Raw genomic sequence first — 26,557 nt, forward strand, 5'->3', positions numbered from 1 at the left:
CAAAGCCACCAATATCTGAAAGTCCACTTCCAGTGTATCACACATGCCCCCAGGAACCCCCCAGGGGGGTAAGCGCCCTGCATTTTCCCCTTCTCTCTAACCTCTGGCTCTCATTTATATAGCAGAGGAATGGTGATTCCTTGCCACCACGCAGGAATGTGGGGTTGTGGACCTCTCCAAGAAGAGATGGGGTGAAGCTGAGTCACAAGGATGGCAGAAAAGCCCCATATCTTCAACAAGGACACCCCTTCCCAGGCCTGGGGGAGGAGGTGAAGGGGAGAGTGTTTTATATTATGCGAGAGGCTGTCAGTCAGCAAATCAGCTCAGGCATGGCCACCTCTTGATGATATCAACTCATTGCCTTGGTCACACCTTACAGAAAATCTGCTGGTTACCACTATTGACAATACAAATTAGTGGGGCCTTAGCTGTTTCGAAGAAGAACCCCAGTGTCTGTGGATAGATAAGTGGCTTGGCCCGACTCAGGCATGGAGGAGCCCAATTCCTCCTCCTCTTCTCCCTGCAGCGATCTGAACAGTTCCGAAACTGCCTCCCAGAGCGTTAGCTGAGCAGGTTGGGGGAACTAACCAGGGCCCTCTCTCTAGGGCCCTGTTAAATGCACTGAACTTAAAATGAAACACGAAGTGTGAATTTCAGGTTTGAACATGATGCATCAGGAAACGTGGAGGTTGGCAGCCCTTTCCTCCCTCCTGCCTTTCGGTAGCAGGTATTAATATTGTATTAAATGTTATGAGAAAGTAAGGGCTGCGGAGAGGAATGTACTCAGATGCAATTTTGTCAAGGTTTTTATCTGTGATTATGATTCCAGATGTAGAAACTCCCGGAGGAGGGAAATGAGGGGCTGCTGGCGTGTGACATGTGTTTTAAGGTGTTTGGCAGTGTTTCTCAAAGTGGTGACAAAACGTTCAATTTTATTACAGGGAATCGGCAAAAGAAACATGAATATACTAAGTCGGAGATTGTTCATCTCAGCAAAAGGATTTACCATTATTGATTAGGGTGGGGAAAATTTTTATCTGGGTCTGCTTAAATCACATTACATTGTCAACAATGTAAATCTGTCAGATCAGATTATTCTTAAAGAACAATTGTAACAAAATACACAATAGCTAATTGCATCTCCCCACCTACTAATTTCCATGCAAAGATGTAAACTATTCTGGAAGGAAAAAAAGTAAATATTGCAACAAGATGTCATTTTTTTTTCAACGGGTGTAACTACCACCATTCCTTGAGGGTAATTCTTCTTAATCTAACCCAGAATACTACCCAGTCCTAGAAGAGCCCCAGTCCTAGAATTCTGCCCATTTTGTTAATCTGGTTGCTTTTTAGATAGAAGCACAACTAACAGCTGTAAATTTCCTCACACTGGGAACCTCATTTTGCTAACAGGAGAATCAGGAAGATTGTGTGGAAAAAAAGTGGGGATGGGGGAGGAAGCAGCTGAACTCTTGACTAACTGACAACTCTTGTATTGACATGCATTTGAGACTGGAAAAATTCCTACCACGGTCTTTCTCCATTCAAAGGCATCTCTGCCACCCCTTTCTGACAGCAGGGCACCCCTAAACTCTATTTCCAAGCAAGGTTTCCTCATAAACATTTTATGAGCTTCACTTACACTAATCGACAGGGGTACCCAGCCAGCGCTGACTAGACTGGAGGAGGATTTGGTAAACATTTCCACAGAACAAAAAGAGGGGGTTTTGGCTAAAGATGCTGGACTTGGCTCTCCCCTGAGTCCCCAACCAGAGGATCTCTGCACACTCGCAGGATGGATCGCCCCATACCTAGCACACTCCAGACGTCTGTCAGCCCATTTCACGAAGCTCACAAGTATTCAGCCCCAGCCTTTCCTTAATCCAGGCTAAAGAATGTTGATTTTGGTTTCCCAGCCACTGGCACTGTTTTACCATCACAAAAACATACTCGCTCCGAGCACAAATCGCACCTTCTTGGGAAGTAAGAAGGTTCCTCTCCTATGAGGTGATGTAGGACGTGGTACATTTCCAAGGGGAACAGTGAGGTTGCAGGGAAGGGAAAATGCTCAGCGTGATCACCACCTTCTCTCACCCTGCACTTTCAGCAGAGCCCTTTCTCTACCCCAGCCCAACTTTCCACTGGCTTGATTAGCAAATCTCTACTGCTATTTGGGGAGCTGGCATTGTCTCCTTAGGTGAGGAGTGAGTCATTTCCCACATAAGCTTCAGCCTTAGCCCAACCTCTTGCCCCCTCCCCCATTTTTATTCTTCCATTAATTAAAACAACTAATGTTCCATCGATTATCTTTGCATGAATGAAAATCGTTACGGGTCCTTGCAGGTATATGGGAAATTCTGTTTGCTTAAGTATTCACACTTTGATTTCCAATAGACTCATTTTCTCAGGCATAAAGAAATTCAAACAAAACAAAACAAAAACAATCTCCTGATACTTTGCAGTAAAGCACGAAGACCAGTAGTAATGAGTTTGTGCCGATCTCTTGCAGGAAGAAATGTTCAGATGGCCCCATTTTAGAACTGAATTATACTATCTGGTAAAGGCTTCTAGACAGTTAAGGAAAACATTGATAGGTCATCAGACCTAGGTTTTGAATTTGTGCTTGTGTTGAATCAGATGAGCTCATCCAAATTTACTTTTAAGCTACCATCAGTCCTCAAAAGTAAAGAGGCAGGGGACAATCAGCTCTATTTGGAATTTCCCCGCTAGTTGGCCATTTCAGCTTGCATCTCCATTTCTGGGGGCTGCCATAATTAGAGCGATCTATTTTGCATTTACTTCTCTTTGCAAGCACTACATTATTCACTCTTTCCTGTGCTTATTAAACAGTGCCACCTGCACCAAATTCAACAAAGCTCTTCCATCAGTCAGCCCAGTAAGGATCCAAGACCATATATTATCATTAATTGAAGCTCAATTGAATAGTTGACGATAGAGGCATGAGTAAAAGTAACACATTTTTCTAGGACCTGCTTATAAGAATGTTTTAAGCTAAAAAAAAAAATTCCCCAAATTGTCGTTTTTTACAAACTCATTTCATTCTCTCTGTACAGTAATTCAAGCAGCAATTAGCAAGTCTTTTAATTAATGAACTATTCCCTGTATGTCACCAAGGTGCCTCCAGCACAAACGTCCTCCTTCATAAGGTACTAGAAAATGCAGTCAATATTTTGTCACCCAAAGCCTTCGAAGCTGACCACCTCGATAGCCCTAATACTATCAAAAGGATCTGAAGAGCCAGGGACAAAGCTGGGAAACAGAGGACAATTTTCAGAAAACTAGCCATGAATAATCTGAATCCAGAGAGAGGGAGTGGCAGGAGGAAGGGAACCAGAGACAGAAAGGAGAGGCAGAAAATGAATGTAGATAGATACCAGTGGTTAAAGAAAAGCACAGAAAGTTTGTAGCAAAGATGGGACCATCTCTGAGCCTCAGCTATAACAAACTCCATCAAAATGTTGATGATTTACACATTTTTAGGAGCTTGAAACCTCACTGTGCATTGTTCTTATAAAGCTTTCTGCTTTGTTCAAAATACTGCTTATCTTTGGCATTGTCAACAGCTCTGCATCTGGGAGAGATTAATTAAGTGATAGGTCAGACACAATGAGGTGAAGGGGCATGTCCACCCAATCAGGACTGATTCATCCATTTCTAGGTGAATCAACTTTGTTGAGGGATGCCAATTTCAGTTCCATTTCCAGGGAGGATTTATCAATAGGAATGCCTGAGCTCCCCCAGTGAGGGGCTCTTAGCTGGAAAAGGTATTTCCAGACAGAAAAATCTAAAATCCACACTCTGTCTTTTTCAGATGTGAAACCAAAACATAACTATAAATTGTCTGTATGCTTAAGTTTCACTGATCTGGGTGAAGGCTGATTTTCTTGAACATGATCTTTCTACAAAATAGCTAATTGGATGATTACAAATAAGATTGCCATGCAACACAATAAAAAAAATTTAAAAGTCTGCTTTCTCTTCTCCCCCTTCCCAACTATTTCTCATTGCCCCTTCCTTTCAAAGTCCACTTTTAATTTCTAGAAGGCAAACTGAAAGAAAGAGACAGGAAAAAGAGGAGGAGAGGATGAAAGAGAGAATGAAAGAGAAATAGAGAGGTTTTCTAATGTGTCGGCTGAATTTTTCCAGACCAGTTAGAGGTTATCTTTAAACCTTCACCACCACCCCCATACACCCCACACCTTTCTAAAAAATCTTTAGATCAGTGAGAAATTAGCTAATCAGGAAAGGCTATGTGGCCAGTTCACCCTATTCTTAACCAGAAGGGTTTTAAGGACCTTAGACCCTACTCCCCAAAATGACACTCTCCCCATCTCTTCAGCAGCATGTCAGTCTGGGTGAAAATTGTGGTTGCCTCTGTGTGTGTGTGTGTGTGTGTGTGTGTGTGAGAGAGAGAGAGAGAGAGAGAGAGAGAGAGAGACAGAGAGAGAGACAGAGAGAGAGACAGAGAGAGAGAGACAGAGATAGACAGAGACAGAGACAGAGAGGCACACAGACAGAGACAGAGAGGGAAGTAAACTCCCAGCCTGTGAATAATGCTCAAGTAAAGTGACTATTCCAAACAAAACACTTGGAATATTTTTACTCTATTCGTGAACACCCCTGCAAATGAAGTTCACCTTTTCCAAGGTGTGTGTGTGTGTTTGTGTATGTGGGAGTAAACAATGGTTTGTGTTTTTTGTAACCAATCAGCCATTTCCCCTTCTCCAAAGAAATGTAGAATGCCAGTTTCTTAACTATCCAATTCTTTAAATCATCTGGGATCCATCTATATTTATAAAACTGAGCAGAAACACTTAGCAGCCTGATCAATAGCCATTGACTGGCAGCGCACCTCACACCCGAACATGCACAGCTTGATCATGTATATTTGATCATCGAAAAATTCAAAGCATCTTGCAGAGTGTATCAAGCTTCCCATAAAATAGTCTATCTTTTTCTGTGGTCTTAAAAAGAGTGCCGGTTTCTCTCTCCCTTGCATTCATCCATCTATCTATCTATTTACACATACACACACACACACACACACACACACACACACACCCCTCCCTTCCTGGAGAGTTTATTGCTCATATATTTGATGAAGAACAAGGTAATTAACTGCAAGGCTGTACATCTGGGCGGCACTTCATATCCATTGTAATAATAAAATTTTTTTCCCATTTCAGCAGAAGAAAGGCTAGTCCTGCCCACAGATTCAGAGGACCCCAGCATCTCCGTCTGCAAAGCCTCCTTTTTATAAATCCTGCCTCCCTCTTAAGTGATGGCATGCACAATTGCACCAAGGGGCACTCAGTTTATCTGTAAAAAAAAGCATAGTTGGAAAAGCTTGTCCCTTCTCAGACCTTCAGCATCAGCTACTGGGGGTTTGGAATAGACATGGCTGGCTCCTCTGTCCCTAGTCTCCTTGGCAGCAAACAGGGACAAGAGTCCACAGGGCTTGTCCTATGAAGAGCCACAAGTAGAAGAGGTGTATTTTGGGATCTCAAGGGTTGATGTCCTGAGCACATGCCACTAAGTTCCAGTATCCGAAAAAGACTCAGCCCTGTAGACTTTTCTGATAGTCTGGGGTCAAAAGGCTGGTTCTAAGTTTCTCCATAAAGTATGCCAGATCTGTCCAAACCGCTCCAGTCATCTGGCCGGAGGACTACCAGCTGGCAGGCCCGCTCCAAGCCTGCAGCACAGCCTTTCTAACCGCAACCCCAGAGACCTCCCACCCCACCCCCAGCCAGCAAAACAAATTACCTGCAGAACCTCCCATTTCTGGAGTCCCCTGCTCTGTATTCCGAATCGTGCCCAGGACAAATTTCTCGGGACCCTTCCTTCTAAAAGCAGCAGCATCTGGGCCGAGGCTCCCTCCTTTATGTGTGTGTGTGTGGGAGACTTCATATGATAATACATGTAATATGATATAGAATGACAGAATGCATGACGGTTGCCCATAATACGGAGAAGTCAGTCAAAGGACAGAGGGGACATTTGGATAATTACCATCCATTGGGTAGTCAATCACTCGAACAGAGAGAAACTGCACAAAACCCACAATGGAGTTGGGAAACAAAAGAGACCCGAGCCAGACTCAGGATTAACCGGTCTAAAGCGATCTAAATGCTTTTGTATCTGAAGAACTGAGGCTCCCGGTTGCCCCCCCTTCCCACTCCCAGGGAACTAATTGCGGGGATCAGAGTTAAAGCCCTCTCCCTCCTTTCCCCTTTCTCTTTGTAGACTGCTCACCACGTAGAAAAAAAAAAAATGATTTCTCTCTCTGTGTTCATTAAACTATTTTAAAGTTAAAGGGATGGGGGAGGGTGGCTCCAGGTGGGCCCTCAGCCCGGAAGCTGGGGTTCTTCAGCCTTGGAAGAGGCTGGGACAGTCTCAGTCGATCTCAATTCTTTGTTTCTAGGTGAAGTCTTCCCTGCTCGCCCCTGGAAACAAGTGCCCCATTCACCTGGGCAGCTGCCCTTTGCCTGGAGGCTAACATGGATGGCTGGTACCCTGCTTTGGATGAGGAGTCCCCATAATTGGCCCCTGCACTAGAAAAACAGAAGGTCCACCCCCTAGCTGAAAACTCAAATGGAGTCAGCACCCTCAGAATTACACGGCGTAAGGCGTAAAAGGGTGACAGAGAAGGGGGTCTAGCCTTCAAAATGGGTAAGAGAGAAGACGGTGGCAAATTGTGAGCAGACAGAATTTGCTTCTCAACTGGGCAGTGAGAAAGAGAAAGAAAATCCTTCTCAATGGGGCAAGGAGAGACTATGCTTATTTGGGGAAAGGGATGAGAAGAGACTCCTTCTGACTGAGAAAGAGAGAGGTAAAGAGGTGATTCCTCAAAAGAGACATAGGAAAATGGTCCCGTAAATGTTGAGACTCCGAGATGAAGGTGAGAGAGGAGGAGAATTCCTTAAAAGAGAAGATACAGACCGAGATGTCCGTAGCTGAAAGAGAGACTCCCCGAGTCCCGGGACAGAAAGATGGGTAACTATCTCACCCAATTCCCACCGGGTCCTCCCGATGCGATTCTAACTCTCCCACGGCCCTCCCGGCCCGGCGGGACTCGCGTGTCCCCGCTCCTTGGCAGCGGCGGCTCCCGGTCCCCGGCCCGCGGGTGCCCGCCGTGCCCCCGTCCGCACGCGCCCCCGTCCGCACGCGCCCCCAGCGCAGCCCCCTACCTCTCGGGGCGGCCTGGGCACCTTCTTACCTTTCCGAGTCCTCCGCCGCGGGTGTGGCCGGCTCGGCGGGCGGCCCCGGGCCAGGGCCGGGGGGCGGGGGGCAGGGGCGCCGGGCTGGGGGGGAGCGGCAGGGTGAGGGCTGGGGGGGCTGGCACAGTGCCCAAGGGGGGCGAGGGGGCAACGGGCTGCCCCAGGGCCCGCGGGCGAGCCCGGCCGAGCCGGAGGAGGGGCGGGGGGCGGGGGCCCGAGGAGGGGCGCCAGGGCCCTGGCCGGCGGGCGGGGAGCTCCAGCCTGCGGGACCGGCCGGGGAGCCGGGCGAGGCGCGGGAGGGAGACCCCGACCCCGGGGAAGCGGAGGACCAGGCGCGCGGATCGGGGGTCGGGGGACGGTTTTGTCGCCTCGGCTGACAAATCAATCAGGGCCCGCCGAGCCGGGGCACTGCCACCGGCGCTGCGGTGCTCGCGGCTCTCCGGCCGGCCCGGCGCCGCCAGCTACCGGCTGCCTCGGGTCCGCTCGGGCCGGCGTCGCGGGCGGGGCGGCGGTCATTAGGCTGCGGGCGCGTGCGGCCCGGGCGGGGGCGGAGGCCGAGCGGCGCCGCATCCCGGCCTCCACCCCCGCCCGCCGCTGGCCCGGGCCCGCTGCGCACTCCCCCTCACCCCCGCTCCCCCGTCACTGTCACTAGCTCTGGCCGTTCCGTCTGTCCGTCTCTGCCCGCCTCCCTCTGTCTCTCTCCATCTCCCGGTCTCTGTCGCGTTTCTCTGTCTCCCTTCCTCTCTCGGTCCCTCCCGAGGTCCCCAGCTCTCTTGCTCACTGCGCCTCTGTATTCTCTCTTTGCAGCCGTGGTGCTCTCTTACCCTCTCTCCTCGGTCGCTCTCACCATTTTCTCCCACTCTCTCTTCTTTCTTTCTTGCTACCTACTCTCACTCTCCACCCCTTGCTCCCTTTGCTCAGGAGGACTATTTATCTCTCCCTCCTTGGAACAGCAGCCCCAGCCCCAGAATCCAACTTAATGCATTTTCTCTGCTCTGAGACCTCGGACAAGTCACTTCCTCCCTGCCAGCTGCAGTTTCCGTGTTGAAGGAGTTAATACGCTGCTCTTGGTGATGTGGTTGGGAGGGGCGCCGCAGGCAAGGCATGCGGGAAGTGCTCAAGGACTCTGGTTCTCCCTCTTGGAGTTCATACTTACCCAAGTGCAGCAGCCACTGTGGCAGCCGCCTATGACCAGGGCTCACCAGGTGCCAAATGGGCCCCACAAAACCTCTGTCGCTAGCTTCCTGGGCCAGGACAAGTACCAAAAGGCCAGTTCAGCAGGGAAAGTCAAGGGTGGTTTCTTCTGGGGTCTCGAAAGCCTCTCCTGAGGAGCATCTGTGGTCCCCAGGGCAGATCCCAGAGCTGGATCTGACATCTCAGGCCCTGTCACCTGCTGGTTCCTCCTTCACTGACACCAAGCAGAAGGGCAATACTCTTTCCTGTCCTTAAACCCAAGCAGGAGAAAGATTATTCCTCCCTGCCTTCACACACACACACACACACACACACACACACACACACACAAAATGAATGACTTTTAAGCTTCAAAGACGTTTCCTGGGTAGAGTGCAGCTTCAGAGTCAGACAGCCTGCCTTGTGAATTGCTGTACCCTAAGTGTAATCCTCATTAAGAATTTGTTGAATAAAAGCTAGACAGAAGAAATAACCTTCTACAGGCACATGATGAATACCATGGAAGATCCCAGCCACAGTCCTAAAAGGGAGGCAGTTATTGTTCTCATTTCACAGATGACGAAACCAAAACTTAGAGTGATGTGACTTGCCCAAGGCCACACACTAAGCGGCCTTGAACCCACACCTGTCTGCCTTCATGCAATTGGCAGTCTAGCTGGGGAGACAGACTATAAAAAGCAATTCCATTATTCTTTCATGACAAGTGCCAAGTAGAGAATGCAGTTGAGACCAAACATCCAGGGAAACTGACCTGGGCTGGAGGCTCAGGAAGGGCTTTCTCAAGGTGAGACCTGAAGTCAGGTGTGGGGCTTGCAGTTGGCAGGAAGTGGGAAGGTGCTGCTAAAGGGAAAGTGTTCCTGGAAGAGTGACCAGCATGTGTGAGGCTGGAGAGGTGGGCGGGGCCAGGCCTAGAGGGGGAGGGGCTTATAGATTGAGGAGGAGCCTGCACCTCAGTACATGCTAACCACATGAGTCCTGATTTCCCTTTTCTTGACTGGAAGGGGGAAGCCAGATTCAGTCCCCTTACATGTTCTCTGCCTGTCGTCTGTCTTGGGGGTTGTCATCTCTTGTCCTTTCCTCTGCTCAGTCCCAGCACTGTCCACCCGCAGTGTCATTGCCTGCCTTGGCATCTGTGTCGCCCCGTGAGTGTGACCTCCCCCAGACCACACATCCAGGCTTGGTTCCTTCCTCTCTGTGCCCCTACAGTCAGCCGCACAGGAGTGTCTTCAGCCGGCATTTGTTGTTGGACCGAACAGTCGGGAGCCATTGAGTGCCAGCTGTGTGCCAGGTTCTGTGCTGGGCATTGTCCCTGCCTTCCCAAAGTGCTTGTTTCATGGGGAAGACACTTTTGAACATACAGGATGGTAATGACCATTATGAAGGGGTCTTGAGGTGTGGGAATGGAAGCTGTTTGAGGGGAAGCCTATCCTGGTCTGTTCACCTTGTACAGTCTTCAGGGTGTGGCACAGGGCCTGGGACAAGATGGACACTCAGTAACATGCATTGAGAGGATGAAAAAGAAAAGTGAAGTTTAAATGCAGAAGGACTAAGGATAAATCGGAGTTAAGTGAGCCAGGAGAAAGGATGGGGAAACTTGTCTGTGAAGATCTAGATAAGAGCAATACACAGACAGGAGGAGAGAGGAGGATCTGTAGAGAGGGAGGGAACGAATGCTTATTGAGCTCTTCCTCTGGGCCAGGCAGGATCTGGGCACTTTTGTGCAGTTATCTTGACTAACCTTCACAGCACCCCTGCCTTGGAGGCCCTGTTGCTCTCCCTTTTCTGAATAAGCATTGGGGTCCAGAGAGGTTAGGTCACTGGTCTGAGGTCACACAGTCAGTAAGAGCCTGCATCTGAATTTGAACCCAGGTCTGCCTGCTCCTCTCCACTAAAAAGAGGAAGCAAAAGAGGAGGAAAGGGAGGAGGAAGGAGATGACTGAGAACAAAAGAAGAGCAGTGGCAAAGGAATGAACTCTACGAGGAATTTTTCAGCTTAAAAACAATTCCCATTTCCTAACTCTGCAGAGGCTGGTGCGGGTCGATCTGAGGCGAGCCGGCCCTCTGACTTGCAGGAGCCTGCGGAGGGGCCCCAGTGAGCTGCTTCAAAGCCGGCCTCTTCAGTACAGGCGCTTTTAAACTTCACACGGGAAACTTTCCAGGGTTGACTTTTTGCACTTTGTTTCCAAATCAAGAGATGGGGAAGTCCCTGTCAGCCCAGCGGGGAGGAGATCTCAGTGAGAGTCTGGCTCTGGGTTTCCAGGCTTGGCATCAAGCTCCCCGACCTCCCAAGGGAACCTGGAGGGTGGGGCAAGGCGGAACCTGTCCCCTGCCCTCAGTGGGTTCCCAGGGAGAATTCAGGGTGTGGGCATGGCAGCTGATCCCTCCTGGGGGGCGGGGGGGGGATGAGGCTTCTCTTCCTGTGTCCTTCCAAGCCTGGTTTCTCAGTGGGTTCCTGGTGGTGTTTGCTGACAGGTGTGACCGGCTCACGAGGGTCATATGTGTGCCTGGCTCTTCTCTGCCCAGCAGCCTCCAAACCACAACACACCGTCTGTCATCTGATCACCATTGTGAGAGGTGGCAAGGGTCTTCCTAACCCTCAGCTCCTTCTGATTTTTGGAATTCAGATTTGGATTTTGGATGTACATCAAGAGGCTGGCTCCATGCATTTTAATTAAGCTGTCTTTTTTCATTTATTACGAATACACTCCTCTTAACTATGATTTATTTGTTAAACAAAGCACCATAAGCCATCACTTATTCATCTTAATTTCAACAAAATTAAAGTAGTCGCTGTTAGATTGCACCTAATTGCGCTTGCAAGGAAGAGAATGGAGATGTTAATCAAAATAAATTGAAGATAAACAATAAAATCATTACATCTTTGCGGCGGTAAGTGTAACTAATCAGTTTTGACTCCAAGCGACCAAATAGGAATAATGAATGTGTCACCAAAGACACATTCATTAAGGAAAGCCACAGCGGCCTGGGTCCTCGGGGCAGCAGACAGCCATCCTGCCCAGGTGGCCCTGAGAGTTCCCGCCCCCCTCGGCTGGGCAGAGGAGCCCTGAGGAGCGAGGGCAGCGAGGAGGAGGCTCAGAGAACAGGAGAGTGTCCTGGCTGGGAAGCCCCGAGGCTGCCCTGCTACAGAAGGGTTCTCTCAAACTGATGAGAAAACTAGAGGTTCCAGGCCCATTTCTGGACATTGCAAATAACCAAGGATGGGGAGAGAGGCCAGGAGAGAAACAGACAGATATACAAGAGACACAGTCAGACACATGCCAGGGGACATAGAAGAGATGAGTCCAGCAGAAAGAGACAAGGAGAAAGAGAGACAGGCAGACAGAAAGAGACCAGGACGAGAGGCAAGGAGATAGAGGGAGAGCAAGTCCAGGGATGGACAGACGGACAGGATGGATAGAGTAAAGAGTCTGTGAGGAAGAGGCAGCTTAAACAGAGTGATGGAGGAGGGATGGGGACTGAGCCCCGGTGGCAGAAGGGAGACGGAAGAGACAGAATCAGGCGGGTCTGCAGAAGTGGAGGCTCACTGGCCTGAAGGAAATCATCTTTCCTGTGAGGACAAGACATAAACACATGTTAATTTCAATCCAGTTAAAGCTCAGGAGGTTTCGCGTTAGGATTCTGGACAGAGTGGTCTTTAGGAGTCTGTCCAGGTAAGTGACTATCGGGACAGAACCCCTGTACTGGGCTCTGAGAACACAGAGGAGGAGGGTGGCACTGAGGTGGGGGAGACAGGAGAACACCTGGGGTGGTGGGCTCATCCTCAAACTGCAGGGATTTTATGAACCTAAACAGTCCAGACTGAGGTCCCTTCCTCATGTCACAGGTTTCTGTGCCAGCCCTTGGGTCGCTAGCCCGGCTCCTGATGCAGAGCCAGAGAGATGCCAGCCCAGGCTGCTCTGGCTGAGGCTGTCCAAGCGGCAACACTTTCCAGGCTGGGAAAACCAAGAATGTGGGCAACTTTGGGAAATGGGAAAGTTCGAGGACGTGGCCATCGTGGTAAGACTGGACAACCAGGAGAGACAACCTGAAAGACACATGTGTTTTGAATACCTGCCATGTGCCTAGCCCTGAGCTGGGCCCGACAAACACAGAGTTGAATCAGATATAGCCTCCCTATCTCAATTTCCCCATCTTTAAAGTAGGATTAATAATAGAGCCTTCTTTCTGTGTTTGTTATAAGATTAAATGACTTAATATATGTGAAGAGCTCGGAACGGTGGCTGACCCTTGGAAAGGACTTTGTGTTTGTTAAATAAAAATATAATAAATCCCTGCTCTCAGGGAGTGCAGAGTTCAGTGGAGGAGACAGACTCATTAGCATTCAAGTTCAGTCCAGTGGGGTAAGAGCCATTACAGATACACTTCAGGATGCTCTTGGGGGTCCAGAGTGGAGATGAAGCCCCCAGCAGAGCAATCTTGAAGGAGGAGTAGGAATCAGTCAGATGAACGGCATGGGGATAGGGAAAAGAATATTCTAGGTAAATGGGCCATGTGAACAAAAGCATATGGGCAAGAAATGACAGGATGTACCTGGAGATGTCAAGCAGATTGGAATTGAGGTGAGGCTGGAGACCAGGGACTGAGATCTTGATGTGTCTTTGCAGAACCAGTGAAGAGCATCTGAGTGGACATTTATTCTTTTTCATTGTTGCTGTTTGTTTATTGTTGTTTTGGCTGCACAGCAGTCGTTTGCTATACTTGGAGTGGGACTTTTCTTTTGGGATTGCATCTTCCCCCTTTTTACCCCTTTGTCCCTCCCAGTCCATGTGGTTCTAGTAGAGGCAACACCACCATGACTCCAGGGGAAGGACCTAGACCTAAGCCAGTCAGCACATTCCATTCCTGTGGCCACAGTGATTGGTTGAGGGAAGGCTAAGCGGGCCCAACGGGAGCCAATCTAGGACTTTGGCCTGAGGACCTGACAGAGGTCTTTGAACCTTTCTGCTGGTCTCTAATCTAACAGGATGCAGGGTTTGGGGCTGCTGCCACCATCTTACCGTCATGTGGAGCTTGAAACCAAAGCCAACAGAACAGAAGGCAGCATGACAGAGCAAAATGAGTCCCAGTGACATCGTTTGAGCCCTGAATCCAGCCAACATGAATCTAGCCTTAGCTCTTGGCCTTTTTGGTTTCATGAGCCAATAAATTCCTTTTTGTGTAAGCCAGTTTGGGTTGGGTTTTCTGTCACTTGGAACAGACAGTTCTAGCTGATAGGCTTCAAACAGGAGTGCGATGCTGTCATGTGTTTAAGTAACATCACTCTGGCAGTCACAGTGCAGCAGAGGGACTGAAGGGAGTGAGCTTGGAGGCAAGGAGGCCAGAGGGGAGGCTGGAGTGGTCATCCCAAAGAGGGCTTATGATGAAGAGCAGGCCGAGCCAGGGACTTCTGTCACCACCAGTGTGTTAGGTTCTTACTGCCGCCGTAACAAATCACCGCAAACTGGGTGGCTTAAAACAGCAGAGAATTATCCTCTTACAGTTCTGGAGGCTGGAAGTCTCAAATTAAGGTGTCAGCAGGGCTGAACTCCCTCTGAAGACTGTAGGGGAGAATTCTTCTTTGCCTCCTCCAGCTGCTGCTGGCTCCAGGCATTCCTTGGTTTGTGGCTGCTTATTCCCACCTCTACCTCCGACTTCACATTGCTTTCTTCTCCTCTGTGTCTGTGTCTTTTCCTCTTCTGCCTCTTCTAAGGACACTTGCCATTGGACTTAGGGTCCACCTGTGTAATCCAAGATGACTTCATCTCGAGTTCTTTAACTTAATTACATCTGCAAAGACCCTTTTTTCCAAATAAGGTCACATTCATAGGTTCCTGGACATGTACATATCATTTTGGAGGTCACCATTCAACCCATTACAGCATCCTTAGTAAGGACTGCCTAAAACAGAAAGAAGTGTTTCCAACTCCAGTTCTCTGTGGAGCCCATTTCACTTCTCAGAGCCTCAGTGTCACCATCTGTAAAGTGGGTCAAGATGACCAACATACTAGGTGACAGAATTGTGTGAACACTAACATCCAGTTCAAATACAGGAATTTAAAGAGAAATGAGAAAGCAACTTCCATATTGCTGCCTCCTGTTCATGCCCTTTTAGGAGTATTTTGATGGCAAAAAACAGGACCAATTTTCTCATAAAAATTCTTCTATTCAGTTAAAGAAAGATGAAATTGTAAGGACTGCCACCTTTTCCCTGAGACACAATGAGGCCCAACAATGATATTCCATAAATGTGCGCTCCCTTCCCCACCTTCAACTCATAATAAGGAAAGGGAATTCAAATTAAGATAGACCCATGGGGAGGAGAGGAGTTGGGTTCCACCAACCTGGAATCTCCTTCCAAGTGTCCTCAGCTGGGACCTTGAGGACCCTGCTCAGAAGTGCTTCCCCATCTCAGCTCCCCTCCATCTGGAAGCTCTGCCTCCTTCAGTCTCCTGCCTGACCAGGTGAACAGCATGGTCATGACAGCTCCATTTACTGAGCATTTGCTCTGTGCCAGGCAGAAGACTCAGGGATTTCCATGCATTAGCTCAGTTTTCCTATTAACAGAGTCTATTACCATCCCCTTTTTATAGAAGAGGAGACTGAGGCTCAGAGGGGGAAGTGGCTTTCTCAAAGTCACACAGCCAGCAACTGCTAGAGCCAGGTCTCCAGCCCAGATCTGTCTGGTGCCAAAGCCCACGCTTGTAACTAGGGCACTAACCTGCTGGGGTGCAGACTCTGCAGGGCCAGTGGGGCTGGGGTCTCCCAGGCTGGCAGCAGGAAGAGGTAACCCCTCTAATGGTGTTGGGCCAAGGCGGCAGTACTGTCGCTTCATCTAGGGGGCTCTATCAAACAGGAGGGGGCCCCTAAATTCCTCTTTGAAGTGGGAGCCAGAGGCAAGAGCTGCCCTACAAGGGATGGCCGGATGCCACGTGTCCATGGAGGGCCAGAAACACACCAGCTACACCCACCACAGTAGAAGTCAGCATAACTCAGAGGAGCCTTGAGTTGGGCACCAAAGCCTGGTGGTGGGCAGAGGGAGGACCTGTTTAAGCTGAAGAAATGGAGGCCTTAAAACCCACTATATAAAAATTAAACGCAGAATTACCGTATGATCTGGCCATTCCACTCCTAGGTATACATCCAAAAGAATTGAAAGCAGAGATTCAAACAGGTATCTGTACACTCATGTTCATAGCAGCATTATTCATAATGGCCAAAAGGTAGAAGCAACCCAAGTGTCTGAGATAGATGAATGGATAAGCAAAATACGGTATATATATACAGTGGAATATTATTCAGTCTTTAAATGGAAGGAAATGCTGACAAATGCTACAACATGGATGAACCTTGAGGACATTATGCTAAATGATATATGTAAGCCACTTACAAAGGGACAAATACTGTATGATTCCACTTGTATGAGGCACCTAGAGTAGTCAAATTCCTAAAGACAGAAAATAGAATGGTGGTTGCCAGGGGCTGGGGAGAGGGGGAATTGGGAGTTACTGTTTAATGAGGGCAGATGAGAAAGATGAGAAAGTGGAGATGGATGACAGGAAAGACTGCACAATAACGTGAATGTACTTAGTGCCATTGAACTGTATACTTAAAAATGGTTAAAATGATCAATTTTATCTTATGCATACTTTACCACAATTAAAAAAAACAAAGCTGAGAATTCCCTGGTGGTCCAGTTGTTAGGAATCCGTGCTTTTACTGCCAAGAGCCCGGGGTTCGATCCCTGGTTGGGGAAGTAGGATCCCACAAGCCACACAGCGCGGCCAGAAAATAAAATAAAATAAAATAATTTTTAAAATAGTTTAAAAAACCCACAAAGCTGACATTTCCCTTACTTCTAATAAAAAACTTCCTAAACTAAAAGGCAAAGGCAACCCCCCCCCAAATATAATCCTTATTGAGTGCTGTGTGTCAGGCATTATACTGAATGCATTCCATTCATCATCTATTTAGCCCTTTGCAACAATCACAGTGGTAATTATTTCTCCTAGTTTCCACATGAGGAAACTGAGTCTCCCAGAGACTCACCCCAGGCCTTACAGCTAGGAAGGACCTTGAACCCATGCCCTTAAACTACTATGCTCAGAGGGGGAAATCGACTTGCCCAGGAGCACACATCCAGAAAGTGGCAGCTCCAGGCTTGTCACACTTGCCTTGGTGCAGGGGCAGAGTGAAAAAAAATGGGAAAAAACAGAAGACTTTGGCATGTTTAACCTCTGGGCAGAGTGGAAAAGCAGCCCGGAGGCTGGCAGAGAGGGTCTATAAGAGGCCAGTAGGGAGCCCAGCCTTACAGCAGATATCTTTCATCTTAGAAAGTCCCTGGGACAGCTTTTCCACCCTGTGTTTTACTGCCTGCTGGGAGTTGCAAGGAATCAGAGCATGTCCAATAAATGTTTTATTCCATCCTGAGCTGGTCCTCCTCTTGGGCAAAATAAGCTCCTTTCTCCAGGTGGAAATGAAGGGGCAAGCATTTCTAGGGCAACTACATAGGGAATGGTCTCATTATTTCACACAGAATAACCAGCTCAGAGAGGTAAAGCAGCTTGCCCAGGCCCACACAGCAGATCAGCCCCCAAGGTCCAAACCCAGGGTGCCTGGCTTCTGGCCCAGGACCCAGCATATACTATACTCCACTCCGGAGCTGTCTGAGAGTTGGGGCTGCCTCCATCTCAGCCTCCGGGTCTCCCTTCTCTGTTCTTCTAATGGAGGAACACTCATCAGGCTGTGGCCACTGAATTGCCAAGTCATCAAAAATCTATGATGGTGACTTTTCTTGGGAAGGCCCTTCCTGGTGGGACCTTCTGCCTCCTTCTCCAGCCCCATCTCCCACCAGCCTCTGCCCTCCCTCCTCCCCCAGTTCCTCCAAACCACTGTCTTCTTTCTCACTCCAGGCCTTCACCTCTGCTGCTCCCCCTTCTAGAGGCTACCCCACCCCCTACTTTGCTGACGTAACCACGGCTCATTCTCAGGTCTAAGCTTGAATGTCTTCTGGGAAGCTTCCCCTGATCTTTACCCTGTCAGCACCTGCACCCTCTACCACACATGCACGCATACACACTCCTACACACTCATACATATATACTCACTCTCACACACACACATACCCACTCACACTCAGACACGCACACACACGCACACACCTTATCTAGTGTTCATGGCTATGTCCCCAGTGCCTAAAACATCACCTGGCACAGAGCAGGCCCTCAGTAAATTTTGACAAATTGAATACATACACGAGAAGAATGCCATCAGACTCATTTAACAATCCTGGATCTGTCACCAAGCAAATGAGGAGGCCTTGGGCAAGATGTTTAAGCTCTCCAGGACTCAGTTTTCTCATGAGTAAAATGGGTATAAAAAAGAACCTTCCTCACAAAGGTGCGTGGAGTCAGTGAGTGATTCTATGTAAAGTGCTCGGCCATGACCTAGGTCATAGCAGGGCCTTAGTGAACCTTATGTACTGCTGTGCCTTGAAGCTTGTGCCCTCACCATAGCCCTCAAGTACCCTCTGTTGAGGAGAAAAATCGTATGTGCAGAGATCAATATCTGCTTCCGAAATCTCTGAGCTCTTGAACTGGAAGTTTGAGGCACACAAGCACCATGGCCTTCAAGGGCTTTGTGATTCAGTGGAGGAGAAAGCCCTTAAATAAACAACAGAGTGTCAGCGGGCTGTGGTAGAGGGGTTCTCATGGGAGCCCCAAGGATGGCTTCTCAGACGATGTGAGGCTGGAGCTTTGCTGGGAAGGAAAAGTAAGTTTCCCAGGCAGAGATTTAGGTGGAGGGAAGTCCTGTCTGCAGAGGGAAGAACATGGGCAAAGGCCTGAAGGTATTACTGAGAACGGTGAATCAATCAGAAAGACAAAGTGCCAGCTGCGGGCTGGAGGGGGCTCAGGGGAAGGTTGAGGCCAACCAGTGAGGAGATGTAAGGGAGCCTCCGTGCTAAGAGAGCTTTGACCAGTAGGCCAAAGGGAGCCGTGGCGAAGTCCCAAGCAGACTGGGGGTGAATATTAGAGGGTGACATCATCAGATTTGCTCTCTGGAAAGAGTGTGAACAGGGCTTAGCCTGGCAGAAGAGATTCCTTAGAACATGTTCCCCCTAAGTTCATAGAAATAAAAGTCAATGGGATTGGGGGTCAGGTAGACCTTGCTTCCTCTGGCTCCTCGCTTTAGGGCTTTGTGGTAAGTGGCTGGCCCTTCCTGAGCCTGGAGTCCCCATCTGTAAGTCAGGGACAAGAAAGGTGACATGCAAGTGTGACTGAGAGGATTTGGCGAGATTCTGGGTGTGCAAGTGCCCCACGAAGCAGTCACACAACCAAGTCTGGCTCCTTCCTCTTTGGGCCCAAGGAAAAATTTACCCCAATTATCTCAAGGACTTGGGTATGACCAAAGCTCCAGGTCTGTTTTATGCCCATTAGCCAGGCTCATTCCAGAAGCAGCCTCTGGGACTTTCCAGAGCATACCCCTTATTAAAGACATCCTCCAGCGCTTCCCTGGTGGCGCAGTGGTTGAGAGTCCGCCTGCCAATGCAGGGGACACGGGTTCGTGCCCCGGTCCTGGAGGATCCCACATGCCGCGGAGAGGCTGGGCCCGTGAGCCATGGCCGCTGAGCCTGCGCATCCGGAGCCTGTGCTCCGCAACGGGAGAGGCCACGACAGTGAGAGGCCCGCGTACCGCAAAAAAAAAAAAAAAAAAAGACATCCTCCAAAGCGGGTGGGCTGCCATCACCCGTGTAGACCTGACCGCGTCTCAGGCAGAGGCAGGTAGACCTTTGTAGCTGCACATCAGAGCTGCCCACCCCTGATCCCAGGGTTTAGAGACAGAGTGACACAGACCCTCGTGCTCAGGGAGACCTCCTTGGTGCAAAACTTCCATCCACCTGGCTAGCACACCCTCCAGGATGCAGGGAGATGAGGGCCTTCAAGGAAATTCAAGGCATACTGGGCACAAGCTACGAGTCCAAAGAGTTTACAAAGTAGCTGGGAATATGTAACGTTCCCTCCCTCCCAGCACTGTAAACACATTAAACGTTGCTCTCTTCCCCTAAGAGGTCATGCTTTGTTAATAATAATCACATCGACCATTCGCTGAGCCTTACTACGTACCAGGCACCTTGCTAAGTTTTTCCTTGGACTGTTCCTCTTTAAACATTGTGAACTATCTACAGTTGTCAGTCCCATTTCACAGACAAAGAAACTGAGGCTCACAGAGGTTACTTCACTTGCCAAATCAGCCATCTGGAAATTGGTTGACTGGGATGTGAATCCAGGTCCCAAACTGTTTGTTTAAAAAGCCCCTGTCTAGGGGCTTCCCTGGTGGCGCAGTGGTTGAGAGTCTGCCTGCCGATGCAGGGGACGTGGGTTCATGCCCCAGCCAGGAAGATCCCATACGCTACGGAGTGGCTAGGACTGTGAGCTGTGGCCGCTGAGCCTGCGGGTCCGGAGCCTGTGCTCCGCAATGGGGGAGGCCACAGCAGTGAGAGGCCCGCGTACCGCAAAAAAAATAAATAAATAAAAATAAACAAACAAACAAATAAATAAATAAAAATCCCCTGTCTAGGAAATTCCCTGGTGGTCCAGTGGTTAAGACTCCGTGCTTCCACTTCAGGGGGTGCAGATTCAATCCCTGGTTGGGGAACAAAGATCCCACATGCCGCGTGGCATGGCAAATAAATAAATGAATGAATGAATAAATAAATAAATCATCCTTCTTAAAAAAAAAAAAAAAGCCCCTGTCTAGATGAGGAGATGGAGGAAAAGATGTTATCAGCTGGGCAAAGGCTGGGCTCCGTTGGGATCTGGGAGGCAGGTAAGGGGGTCTGTGGGAGGTTGCTAAGCAACAAGATGGATAGACTAGAAACAGAGCAGGGACTGGTCTCACTGGGGCTGCACTGCCAGACACCAAAGTGGGAAGAGGGGGCTGGGGGACCCCTGACTGATGCTTCTTACAGCCCAAACTCATCTCTCACCTAACCCATCTTTTGCCCAAACACGTTTTCTGGCTCTCCATTAATGTTAGGGCAAAGTCCAAATCCCTCAGTCTGGCACTCAAGGCCCTTCACGAGCTCTCCATGCCTAACCCTCTGGCTCCACCACTGCCCCTCAGCCCACAGGAGAGCCTCATTTCTCTTTCACAATCCTATGCTTTCGCACATGTTGACTCTTCCTGCCTTTTCCATTTGATGAACCCTGGCCCATTCTTCCACACCTAGCTCACACGTCAGGGAAGCCAAGTCAATCTCTCCTACTTGGTACATCTGTGTGTGTGTGTGTGTGTGTGTGTGTGTGTGTGTGTGTGTGTGTGTGTGTGTGTGTGTGAGAGAGAGAGAGAGCGAGAGAGAGAGAGAGAGAGAGAGAGAGAGAGAGAGACTCTCTGTGTCTCTCTGTGTTTCTCTATCTCTAGCAGAGACTAGGTCACAAGAAATGTTTGGGAAACAACTAATGAGCCAATGGAATGGACCAAGGCTACAGCTATGCTCATAGGAAGCTCAAAATGCTGTCCCTGGGAAAGAAAAGAAGTGAAAGCCCATGGGAGAGGTCAGGGTGGCTGGAGGGTTAGTCCAGTTACCTTTGACTGGCTAAATTAAGAGACTCCAAGATTTTTGTCTCAAGAAATATTTTTAATGGGCTTCAGATGACTCATTCCTTGACAGCCTCACCCCACCCATAACTTCCAAAGGGGCCTCATGCCACTGCCTTAACTCGGAAATCTTCCCTCAGCTCCACTCACTCACTCACTCACTCACCCACTCCATTCTGTAAGTCAGGAGAGGTTGGGTTCTGCTGCAGTAACAACCCCCCCACCAAGAGTCTTCGTGGTTCATCCTGTATGTACACTGCAGGTCGGCTGGGGACCTCTGCTCTAAATTGTTCCCCTCAGGGACCCACGCTGAGCCAGGCTCTTTTTTGGGCTTCTGTGATTGCTGAGGCAGGGAAAAGTGAGCACCGTAAGTCACTCACTGGCTCTTAAAGCTTCTGTTCAGAAGTGACTCACATCACTTCTGCTCATACTTTACTGGCCAAGGCAAGTCACATAACCACACCCAATTCTACATAAGGCAGCGAGCTGCAATCCTCGCATGTGCCTTGGAAGCTGAGAGACTGAAATATTTAGCAAATTACATTAAGTACCTCTCCACCCATCACCTTTTACTGTGCACCTACTACTGCATGGCATGCATGGCAGGAGTTCCAGAACTGGAGGGGGAGAGGGTTCTGCTCACCTGTTACCTCTGGGACGTCACCTATGACCCATTTCCATGCTGTTTCATGTCGCCAAAACTCTGCACACATAGTTTCTTCTGCTTCAAATGCCCTTTCTCTCTTCAGCACTTGGCAAATTCCTACCCTTTCTTCTTCCTTCTCTTCCTCCCTCCCTTCCTTCTTTCAGTTAATAAATATATACTGAGCACCTCGATGTGCCAGCATGGTGCTTCGTGTTTCCAAGATCCAGCTCAAGTATATCATGTGTTCTTGGAGGTCCTCCCCAATCCTCCCACTTCAGAAACAAATGCCCTGGGTTCCTAGCACCTTGAACATCATCCCTCTGCGTGTCCCTTTGGCTTGTAAGTATCTGTGTCCACACTGTCTGCTCATTAGGCTATGAGTTTTGCAAGGGCAAGGCCTGTCTCTCATTCATCTATCTCCCCAGTCCCTGTGCTTTTGCTCAGAGAAATATTGTTAACTGACTGGCCAACCGGCTGATTGAATGAATGAATGGATGTTCAACAATAACTTGCATACGAAGTAGGAAATGACTTCCCACTACATGTAGAACAAAATCCAAACCCTTTCCCACAGCCTACCAGGTCCTGCCTGATCTGACCCCGGCCTACCATCTTCCAGTTCTGATCATCTTTCAGACCATCAAACGCCAAGCTCATTCTTGGATCAGGGCCTTTGCACCTGTCATGCCTTCCTCCAGGAATGCTCTGTTTCCAGTTAATCACTGGGCTGGCTCCGTGGCCTCATTCTAGCCCCAGCTCAAATGCTACCTCCTTGGGGAGGCCTTCCCTGACCACCCAGTCTAAAGGCAGTCCGCACTGTTCTCTTGAGCACATTACCTGTTTTATTCTGTTCAAAACACTCTCCATCTGAAGTTATTTAGTTCATTTATTTACTTGTGTTCCTATAGTCGGCTCCCTCTTAAAATATGAAGTTCAGGGATCTTATCTGGTCTGTTGACAGTGCTGTCGCCGGAGCCCTGAGGAGTGCCTGGCACAGAGCAGCTGCTCAATTCATATTTGTGGAAAGAATGAGTGAAAGGTAAATATGACATATTATCTAAGAGGGGTGCAGCCTAAATGGGGGGATTCAGCTGTTTCCTGCCTGCCAACCAAGCCAGAAGTCTTGAATCCCTTGGCCTTCCATTGCTTCCTTAGATGTTGGGGGCGGATGCCTGCACCTGTGCTTCTAGGACACGTACACTCTTTTTTTTTTAATTAATTTTTATTGGAGTATAGTTGATTTACAATGTTGTGTTAGTTTCTGCTGTACAGCAAAGTGAATCCGTTATACACATACATATAGCCACTCTTTTTTAGATTCTTTTCCCAGATAGGTCATTGAGTAGAGTTCCCTGCACTATACAGTAGGTCCTTATTAGTTAGCTATTTTATATATAGTAGTTAGGACACTCACACTCATGATGTACACATACACATGAACCCTGTGCAGCCGTCCCTTAGGTCAGAAGAAAGTACTTGGTCTGGAGCAGAGAGGTCCTGCAGGCCGTCTCCTTGCTCACCTAATTCTTGGCTCCAGGCCGCATTTCTGCCCACTGCCCGAGCTCCCAGCCCCATGCAGCTGTGGCATAATCCTGAGTTTTAAAGCAGGCTTGGGTGTTGCTCCTATTCTGCCTTTGAGGAGAGGGCACGGGGCAGCCATAGCAAAGCTGGCAGGGCAGACAGAGACTTCAAAGGCTGCATCTTTAACTGTCGGTTGCCAGGTAGCTGGGAGACCAAGGGGCTCGAGGCAGGGTGGGGCGCAGCTGGGAGCAGGCAGTGCCCACACGTGCTGAGTTTGGGGAGGGGGCTGTCTCCCCTGCTGAGGCAAAGCATCTTCATATTTCCTTTCTTCTCTCGGTGGCAGGTGACAGGTGAGAGCTCCTGAAGGGCAGCCTGGGGAAGATTCATCACTGGGTTCTCTGCACCCTATATGGGACAAAATGGAGTACAACTATACTCTCACGTCCTCCCAAAGTGTGTCTTCCTTGCAGTGTGGGGAAACCAGCCCTTTTCTAAGCTCACATTGGTTCATTTTTTTTTTCCAGAGGACAACTTTGCAGCCTGTAAACACACTTCAAAGCCGCACACCCCGTGACCTGTAACGTGCCCTGCAGGCACAAACACAAGTATGCATAGATCCACTTAGTAATGTGCTCCTTTAGTTGTTCACACAAAATGATTTATTGAGGTTCCACTATGTACCAGGCACTGAACTAGGCACCGAGACATTCTCATGAACACACAGACATGATCCCTTTAGTTTCCCTTAAAAAATCTCAGAGCTTAGTAAGGGAGAGAAACATTGAATAAGCTATTCACAGTAATCCTTAGTTGAGATTATACTAAGTACTGCAAGTGAGAAGTGCAGGGCACGGTGGGAAAAGGTTCAAGAATCCTTCCAGACTAATAAGAACCTGCTGTATAAAACAATAAAATAAAATAAAATTCAAAAAAAATCCTTCCAGCAATGTTTTTTGTAAGTGAAAAAAGGCAGCAAGCGAAATATGCATCCGTAGGGGAGTGGTGAGAAAAATTGTAGATCTATACTTTGAATTACCATGTACCTATGTCTTGGGCAGTTTGATCTGCTATAGCAAAAATACCATAGACTGGGTGACGGGTGACTTATAAAAATAATTTTATAGAAATTTGTTTCTCACAGTTCTGGAAGCTGAGAAGTCCAAGATCAAGGTGCTGGCAGATTTGGTGTCTGATGAGGGCCTACCTTCTGGTTCACAGATGGCCATCTTCTCACTATAACCTCACATGACAGAAGGAAGCAGGGAGGGTGCTCTCTAGAGTATCTTTTATAAGGGCACTAATCCCATTCATTAGGGCTCCACCCTCATGATATAATCACTTCTCAAAGGCCCACCTCCAAATACCCTCACGATGGAGATTCTGTTTCAACATTTGAATTTTGGGGGGACACAAACATTCAGTCTATAGCAACCTATTAAAAAGAATGAGGGATTTCCCTGGTGGCGCAGTGATTAAGAATCCACCTGCCAATGCAGAGGACACGGGTTCGAGCCCTGGCCCAGGAAGATCCCACGTCTACTGAGCCTGCACTCTAGAGCCCATGAGCCACAATTGCTGAAGCCTGTGCACCTAGAGCCTGTGCTCCTCAACAAGAGAAGCCACCGTGGGCTTCCCTGGTGGCACAGTGGTTGAGAATCTGCCTGCTAATGCAGGGGACACGGGTTCGAGCCCTGGTCTGGAAGGATCCCACATGCCGCGGAGCAACTAGGCCCATGAGCCACAACTACTGAGCCTGCGCTTCTGGAGCCTGTGCTCCACAAGAGAGGCCGCGATAGTGAGAGGCCCGCACACCGCGATGAAGAGTGGCCCCTGCTTGCCACAACTAGAGAAAGCCCCCACACAGAAACGAAGACCCAACACAGCAAAAATAAATAAATTAATTAATAAGCTCCTACCCCCAACATCTTCTTTAAAAAAAAAAAAAAAGAGAAGCCACCGCAATGAGAAGCCCACTCACCGCAACGAAGAGTAGCCCCTGCTCACCACAACTAGAAAAAGCCTGCGTGCAGGAATGAAGACCCAGTGCAGCCAAAAATAAATAAATAAATAAATAAATAAATTTATTTAAAAAAAGGAAGAATGAGGCAGGTTATATGAATTGACAGTGAACAATGTTCTCAATATAGTGTTAACATTTTTTAAAGGTGTATGGTATTTATTTCTGAAGTGCTAACAATTATTTGTGTGTGTTATTAATATTTGCATGGGGAGAGACTGGAAGAATATGTTCCATATTGTTAACAGCTGTTATTTCGGGGGAGAGGAATACCTGTGACTCACACTTTTTAAATGTTCCAGTGATATTTGAATTGTTAAAAATAGGCATGAAGGGGCTTCCCTGGTGGCACAGTGGTTGAGAGTCCGCCTGCCAATGCAGGGGACATGGGTTCGTGCCCCAGTCCGGGAAGATCCCACATGCCGCGGAGCGGCTAGGCCCGCGGGCCATGGCCGCTGAGCCTGTGCGTCCGGAGCCTGTGCTCCGCAACGAGATAGGCCACAACAGTGAGAGGCCCGCGTACCGCAAAAAAAAAAAAAAAAGGCATGAAGTACTTTCATAAAGAGAAAAAATAAAGATTTGAGGCAAAAACTGACGCTGATCACTTTTTTTTTTTTTTTTTGCTGATCATTCTTGAGATGATCCAACCAACCAGAATCAAGGGCATTCAGAGAGTAAAATCTTCCTTCTTGAAGACAAATTTCCTTCCACCTAGGATTAAATTTAAAGGAAGAATCACAGTAACTGGGGGCATTGAGGGCACTTTACAGGTCAGCATCATGCAGTGAATGAATGTGAACTTCAAAGTTGGGGAGAACTGGGTTCTTATCCTGGCTCGGTTGATCTGGGTAGGTCACTGGGTCTCGGTTTCCTCTCCTGCAGGAAGGTTAGAATAATCTCTTCCTCACTGGGTTGTTTGCAGATTAAATGGAATGCTACATTAGAATTTTCTTGGAAAGCTACAACTCGGTGATTCTAAATAGAGGGAATGCCTTTGCCAGACCTGGAAGCATCATATGGAATTGTTGGAAGAAAAAAAATAATTTTGTTCTTGGCTCTTCTTGCAGGGAAGTGGAGTTTGCTTACATCATCCACCTAGGAAATTTCAGTAACATGCCTTGCTCGTTGATAAGAAGCAGTGATTTCAGTGTGCTTCCCTCGGCATCCCTCTCTGGCACAGAGGAAGTATCAGAGTTTGCTGACTGAATAAATGAACGACCTACTCCAACCTAGAAGTGACTTATGGCTCAGCCAGTGTGAAACTCAGCTGAACAATTCACTGAACAAAATCCACACCTCACTCCCCAGATAGTCTTGGTAAAATTGTCTGTGAAATGTCTTAAGCAT

General features: G+C 48.5%; 1 protein-coding gene and 1 long non-coding RNA gene across 3 annotated transcripts in view; one reads left to right on the forward strand and one right to left on the reverse strand.

Annotated features, from left to right (window-relative positions):
- The window catches only part of LHX2 (LIM homeobox 2), a 31,677-nt gene extending 23,909 nt beyond the window's left edge, over window positions 1–7,768 (reverse strand). Inside the window, exon 1 of the mRNA XM_060013307.1 lies at window positions 7,238–7,768. The gene's annotated coding sequence lies outside the window, so the exon portion shown is untranslated. The remainder of the gene's footprint in view (window positions 1–7,237) is intronic.
- LOC132427081 (uncharacterized) lies at window positions 6,797–23,842 on the forward strand. Of its 2 annotated transcripts, none has more exons than XR_009519802.1 (3): window positions 6,797–7,014; window positions 22,634–22,711; window positions 23,537–23,842. It is a non-coding gene; the product is annotated as an uncharacterized lncRNA (long non-coding RNA). The 2 variants fall into 2 exon arrangements; XR_009519801.1 differs by lacking the exon at window positions 6,797–7,014 and adding an exon at window positions 12,334–12,449.
- The last annotated feature ends 2,715 nt before the right edge of the window (window positions 23,843–26,557 follow it).

Source organism: Delphinus delphis, chromosome 6, assembly GCF_949987515.2.
Source record: "Delphinus delphis chromosome 6, mDelDel1.2, whole genome shotgun sequence".
Taxonomy (NCBI): Eukaryota; Metazoa; Chordata; class Mammalia; order Artiodactyla; family Delphinidae; genus Delphinus; species Delphinus delphis.